At 40.5% G+C, this 7458-nt stretch overlaps 1 non-coding gene across 1 annotated transcript; it reads left to right on the forward strand.

Annotated features, from left to right (window-relative positions):
• The first annotated feature begins 5160 nt into the window (after nt 1-5160).
• On the forward strand, nt 5161-5286 carry LOC112440269 (U6atac minor spliceosomal RNA). The gene has a single exon (XR_003028444.1). It is a non-coding gene; the product is annotated as a U6atac minor spliceosomal RNA (small nuclear RNA).
• The last annotated feature ends 2172 nt before the right edge of the window (nt 5287-7458 follow it).

Genomic DNA, 7458 nt, shown 5'->3' on the forward strand with positions numbered 1-7458 from the left:
TCGATGCCTATTTACATGGGAAAACGTTTCAGATCCCCTGGGATGATAAAATGTCTGTTGAAAGAAACATAAAAGGAAGATGATAGGAAATTTAATAAACCCAAATTACAGAATGTGTTTCTTTCCATACTACAATTTGGCTGTGGTTACATATGATAAATAGAGATAAAGAAATACAATAGGAAAAGAAGAACAAGTACAGTCTTCTTGATGACAAGTATCTTGTAAACAGGCAGTAACATTTATTTTTAAATGGTTGTCCTCTTTTGCATGCATTCGTACTTTTTTAACATAAAAACCAGACATGTAAAGCTAAGAAAATAAGCAGCTATAATTAGAGTGGGAACTGGAATTGGGAGTGGGTGACCAGGGAAAGACGATGGAGTGGGCTTGTTCTCTTTTCTGTTCGCAAACCTGTAGTTAAGCAACAGGTTAAGAGAAGAAAACTCTTGTTCTGCAGCCAGAGACAAGTTCAGCAAGTTTCTGGACCAAAGAGTGAACTCACGGAAATGCCAATCCATCCACAGTCGACTATTAGTAAAGTAGAGTAGATGACAGATCTGGAAGAACCCACTGAAAGCCTGGTTGAAATCTCTAATTGCAAAAGAACATCAACAGAAAAATACAGCTGGAGGGAAACGAGCCTTGGTTTTCCTCCCAAACAGGCCCAGGAACAGACCTCAGAAATAATCCTGATCTAAATGTGCAGACTGGCCAGTGGAGTCTTCCTCCCTGGCCACGTTTGCCTGAAAATGGAGCCTTCCCACAGCTGTTTGGAGCAGCTTGTGGCACACTGTTGTGTCTGTTCATTCAATATAATTAAGAACTGCTTGCTCTAGGGGAAATGAAGGATTTGATTAAGGGGGAGTGTTTCTTCTCCCTTTCTTCTTTCTTGCTTTTGTTCAGCCTTACCCAAATTTTTTTACTATTTTTTAAGTCATGTCACTTTCTGGGGCAATTTCCACTTTTTGTTATGGACAACCAAGTGCTAAAGGCACATAGTAATGGGGTGTGTGTGTGTGTGTGTGCATGTGTGTGCTTTAAGATGGAATAAGGGAGGCTTGGAAAGAGGAACGCATCCCAAACTGGTTTTTAGACCCCAAAAAGCAAAAAATTCATAAAACCAAAACTGACTGAAGCAGATTATGAAGAACCCTGAGCAAATGCCAAGCGGCGTGTTCCCCAGGCTTGGAATGGCATTTGCACTCGGCGGCAATAATTTCTTTGTTAACAAGTAAATCCTCCCAGTTCTTTCTGTGGCTTCTGAAGTGTCACTATTATATACCACTATGGAACAACCACAGAGGGTGGGCTGGGGAGGGAGGGGACCTGACACCGGTTATCAATCTTTCACAAACCACAAGTTCTAAAACAGCACAGGATTCATGAGCAAACAAGTCCAAAGAGCCCCATCCAGGGACTGAAAAAATCATGGAGTTGGGATGACTGTGAACATGTCAGAACCAAAGAGGGAGGAGAGAAAGATGGCACAACAAAATGGGCCCTCCTTGCAGATGGATGATTCTAATTGCCATCAAACCTGATTTCAAGAGCATTTTACAGCTCTTCTTTACCCATTTGAAAAAGTTAAATAAGTAGAACATGTCAATAAATGTGATCAATATCCAGAAAACCTTATAGTTAGCTAATATCCCAATGAGGACGTTTGTATTGATTCAGTTCTTGATGAGGTCCAGTTGTATATCTGAGGGATCTGCTCTATGAAATGTGTAGGGCCTTGAACACAGTGGGTGTTCAGTAAATGTGAGTGCATTGGATTAGTGGCATTCTAGATAACTGAGGTTAAACAAAAACTGTCCCTTTTTTTCTCCTCTATTGTCCCATCAACTATCAAATGCCCTTGGTACATCCCCCAGAAATATTTTAAGATCAATTTATCTTTCCCATTCCCAGAACTGCACCCTTTCCTAAAATTTATCATCCAATGCCTCAAATATCACAATACCTGCCAAGCCAGTCTCCTAGCTTCTGGTTTATCAGATTACTCTTACTAAGCATTCACCAGCTCAAAAGCTTCGAATCACTTTCTAATGCCTTTGGGATAAAGTTCAAATCCTTCTGCTGACATTCTGGGCTCATCACAATTCAGTTTCATCATGCCTCTCCAAATTTTCAACAAATCTCAAAAGAAAAATGATGCTGGCATCAAGTCAATGTCCTCTCCGGTCTTGGTTAGCAAACTGTGCATTTCTGCTGCCATAACTTTGCTTTTCCTGTTCACCCAGCTCACCGCACCTAGAATGGTTTTCGCACTCCCTCCTTCTCCTCTTTCCTCTCTCCATCTTTTCCATGGAACCTCACCCCTCTCTTTGTCCTGAGGGAGACTCTCAGAACTCCAATGTTGGGATACTGTCTGTTTCACTATCGCCAGCCATTGCAGGCCATTAGTAGGACTTCTGTCTCTCAAGCATTGTCCTGACTTCTCGATCCACTCTCCATTCATTCTTTCATTCATCCATGCCTTCATTCAACAATCGTTTATTGACTATTTTGGGCCTATTTTGGGCCACGCACCATGCAAGGACCCATGTATCAAAAGATAAATGTGAAAGAGTCTACAAAGAGAAGGAAATTACAATGCACTGTGCTCAGTTCAATAAAATATATTTACATTATGCATATGATCTCTCTGGTTGTCAGAATCTTAAATTCCTTGAGGCCAGAAACGATACCATGGACTTCTTTTGTGGTCCCTAGTAAGCTCATTGAGCATGTAACTTGGTTTTTGAAACATACTTACACAACGCTAGTGAATGTTGCAATAATAGATTAGAACTCAAAAATTTTCTTGGTATTTCTTCATTTTGCCAGGAAAAATATTCAGGTCTAAAATGTGAGTTATAGAGAATATTTCTGAAGGGATAAAGTCACTAGTGACCCCAAGAAAGAATGAGTTGCCTAACAGATGGGGCAAGAAAAAATACTTTTCTATATACGTGTTTTTATACTTTTGAATCTGATACCATGTGAATGAATAACTAATTGAAAAATAATACATTTGTTGGTACAGTTTTAAGGAATCAATAGAGATAAAACTATAGATGCCACATTTTTATTTTTCTCTTGTCCTGTTGAGCAGCGATCCCCAATCTTTTTGGCACCAGGGACTGGATTCATGGAAGACAATTTTTCTACAAAGGGGGTTGTCGGGGAATGGTTTTGGGATGGTTCAAGTGCATTACATTTAGTGTGCACTTTATTTATTGTGCACTTTATTTATACATTTATTGTATACTTTATTTACAGTATAATATATAATGAAATAATTTTATAATTATACAACTCATCATAATGTAGAATCAGTGGGAGCCCTGCGCTTGTTTTCCTACAACTAGATGGTTCCATCTGGGGGTGACGGGAGACAGTGACACATCATCGAGCGTTAGATTCTTATAAGGAGCACGCACCCCAGATCCCTCACATGCGCAGTTCACAATAGGGTTCATGCTCCTATGAGAATCTAATGCTGCTCCTGATCTGACAGGAGGCAGAGCTCAGGCGGTAATGCGAGCAATGGGAAGTGGCTGTAAACACAGATGAAGCTCCACTCACTTGCCCGCCTCCTGCTGTGTGGCCCGGTTCCTAACAGGCCATGGACTGGTACTGGTCTCTGGCCCGGGGTTGGGGAACCCTACTCTTTAGGATGCTTGATAAAATGACAACTTAGAAAATCTTTACCATAAACACAGATGATAAGAATGATAGGAAGAATACAGGTGAATGGATAATACACAGTGCTATTCCAAAATAATTCTTGACTCTCTCCCCTTTCTAATGGATTTGCTTCTCTTTCCTCCTGCATTTGCTTCTAACCTAGAATTAAGTTTGAGTTCAAAAACAAACAAACAAAAAAATCAGGCTTGGCATTCAGTAGGCTCTGGTTCTACTGGCCCTGGTGCTTTCTTGCCCACTAAGAAAATAACCAATAGCAGAGTCCGTGGGGTGTCCTGAAAGGCCGCGTGCCCTGGCCATGCCTGGAACAGAGCTAAGCATAGTCAGCCTGCACAGTCAGCAGAGCCCTTCTCAATGCCATTTCCCTCCTATATACCCCTCTGGATCTGTTCACCTGTTTACCCGAAGAAGGGGCTGTTTTAGGGTGCTGGCCGTGGTATTAAGAGGGTCAGCTGACAAGCACATGGGTAAATGACATGAGAGGGATAATGCCCTTTTCTATCTATCTACCCCACAGCTGGTAATCTTGCTTTGTCAAGAAACAAAAGGATTTTAAAATAGGTGTTCTCTGTGTAACAAATATAGAATGGAAAGTTTTTACAAGGTACCCCTTTTAACAAAGCACCATGCATTTGAATTATATCGAGCTCAGCATCACACTCCCGGAGTTGTTCATGAAAATTAAGAACTATCCAAACTATTGAACCTCTATTAGCTGTCTGTTTCCCCCCACAACCTCCACTCCTTGTGCAAATCATATTCAACCCATTCGTGATAATGTTCTCACTGGCACGCCTGGAAACTATTAAAAACAGATGTCCAGACCACACTGCAGACATCTGGGATGGAGCAACTCTGGTGGGGTCATAAACATGTCTCTGTGCGTGGAGGATAAGCCCCCTTCAGGTGTCTGTTTAGGGTCTTCTTATAATACCAAATATATAACTTCCAAACGAGAAACTAGAGGCAGCTTGCATTTGCATTTACTTTGGCATCTTTTTCTTATTTTTAAGTTTGCTTTCATGGATTCTGAAACGTAAACTCTTATCTTGAGCTGCTGAGGCCTTCATAAAGATTACAGTGAGACCACACATTTATACATTGAAACTGGAGATTCGACTTGTGTATGTTACCCACCCTGGAAACACCAGATCCTACTTTGTTTCATCTAATAAATGCTCTATTATTAGAGAAAGAAAGAGGGGAAGAAAGGGATAACTATATTTAAACCAAGTTTTATTTGCTTTCACTGTTACTATCTATTGTTCCTCCAGTATTTGCACAGTTTCTGAAAGTATTTAAACCAAAGCAATGCTTGTCCCAACTTTTTTTTTATAATGAGGAAAATATGTCTGGTCTTATTCATACTATCAGAATACAAGAGTAGGCTTTGGGCATGAACAAACGGTAGTGATTGGAGAATCCCAAAGACTGATTTCTCTAAAGAAAAATTTAAAATTGACTTCGGTATTGTATGAAAGGAGAGAAGGTTGGCATTCCCTTTGACAAGGATGGAAGAGGCCCTCAGGCCTGACAACAAGCATTTAGTTAAGGCATTGCCACCTACTTCATGGCATCTAACCATTATTTAAATAAAAATAAAATAAAATAAAGTTAAATATGGCACCTTTTACTGCTAAATCACTGACTTTTGAGAATAGTTTCTATGTTGATTGTTGTTTCTCATACGATAGTGTTGGGAAAGGATTCAAATCCATCCCATTGAAGGAGAAATGCGTTTGACTTAACAAGTGTTAAAATCTCCGGAGCAAGTACATACATGAAAGATAGAATGAACAGCTTTCTATTCTGTATCCCCAGCCTCCACCTCACCTCCACCCTGCCCTTTACTCTCAAAAACCCATATGCTATGATGGTTTCTGTCTATTCTTCCTGGGCAGCAAATCTGGAAAGCGGGGTGCTAAAGGGAGCCCAGAGTGAAGAGGGTTTTTGAGCTTCCAGAGGATTATTGAGGGCTGATTAGCCATGGCTTTCCCCAGAACTCATATGTTCTCAGGCAAGTCTAGGTTCTGAGCCAATAGAGAGCTTAATGGAACCACAAGGAGTTAAGCGTGACTCTTTCACAGTGACTCTCTTGGCTGTCATCAGAGATCCAGAGCACAATACAAAAAGGGCACTTAGTCTTCTTTCCTTTCAGCCTAGGAAGTTACATATTTAGTAGTTTCATGACCAGTAAGCAGAAAATCAAGTCATCCGCTCCAAAAGAAATAGCAATAGAAGTATATGCTTACTTCTGTATCACTTTTTTTTCTGCTTTGGGGGGGCTCAAAGTTGTTTTTTTTTAATCTTACTCAATTTTTTTAATACACAGTTGATTACTTATTATGGTTTTTATCTGCTTATGATACTTCTACATTTTTCTTGACAAAGATTGAGATGATAGTCATACCCCCTTGGATATTAAAAAAAATCACAGATGAAAAGGAAAAATCTTTCTGTGGTTATTTCACAAACTGGAAAAAGTAAACAACATATAATAATCATAAATCAATATTATTTTCAGACCATGCAAAGAGAGGCAGCAGCTGAAGAAACAAATTGCCCCTTAGAGAGTAGGGTGAAAATGCAAAATGTTTTTGTGAGAATTTTTTTAATACAGCTGTTTGGAGTCTTATGGATAATTATTTCTAAGTCACTGTGATTTGGGAAGGACTTCTTTCCCATACTTCCTTTTCACCAATAGCCTTTGAGCTTCTCTATCCACATTCGTGAACATTCATCAAATCAGAACACCCACTACCTCCTGGATTCTTAGGATTATCAAAATGCAAAGAGAAAGAACCCGATGATACTCAGGTTCGAGTTTTAAAATTGACCGGTGAGACTCCTACACAAATGATAGGCATGCATACCAAAGATGTGATTTTAGGAACTGGGCTTTTGAGTTTCAATAGACTGAGCCTATTGATAACACACAAAGTTTATGACATAAACAATAGATTGGAAAGAGTATCGCTGAAAACTAAATTGCAACTCCATCGGCTAGGGTAGACAATTAGGAAAGGAAAACAGTCAAGTCAGATGATGATGCGGGCCTACAAGAGAGTTCACCAGACCCTGCCCTATGTCCACAGCCAAGATGGGCTCCGGAGGGAGGGGAACTGGTAGAAATTTCAGATAGGGACCTGAGATCAGGGGAGACTGGAATTCCTCAAGGAAGCCTGGGACATTGAGAAACTTTAAGGAGAAGTCACCTTAGCCAGCTTGAAGTGGCGACTAAAGAAGTGAAGTGGCAGGAGGTCTAAGGCAGGTCCCTGAGTCTCTGCCCCGGAGAGGAGCGGGAAAGCAGCACACAGTCTTACACCCTCCCGCTTCCCATGAGGGAGCAAAAGGGCTGAGAAAAACAGGGAAGTAGGAGGGGCCTCAAGATCAAAATGAGTTGTACTTGGAGTATGTGGACCACAACCAGAGACAATAGTGTGATCATAAATGGCTCAAGGAACACTGGATGAACAGACAATGAAGACAGAAGACCAGATGCCCCTCCCCTCCAATTCACTGACAGCATGAAGCTCTCCCCTGTGTCTCAAATACAGCCCCAGGGAGAAGTTATCCCTCATTGACTAAGTTTTAGTGCCTGTCGCCAGTGGAATAAGGGCTTAAGTTAGAAATGAAATGGAGTAACTTTTCTTATGTTTCTAAAGTCATGTTTTTTGTGCACTCAAGTTTGTGGACAGTGAAAATGATATTTATGCTACATTGTGGTAACAGGAAAATATATAAATAATCCATAATTGTCACATG

Source organism: Pan paniscus, chromosome 5 (assembly GCF_029289425.2).
Source record: "Pan paniscus chromosome 5, NHGRI_mPanPan1-v2.0_pri, whole genome shotgun sequence".
NCBI classification, from domain to species: domain Eukaryota; kingdom Metazoa; phylum Chordata; class Mammalia; order Primates; family Hominidae; genus Pan; species Pan paniscus.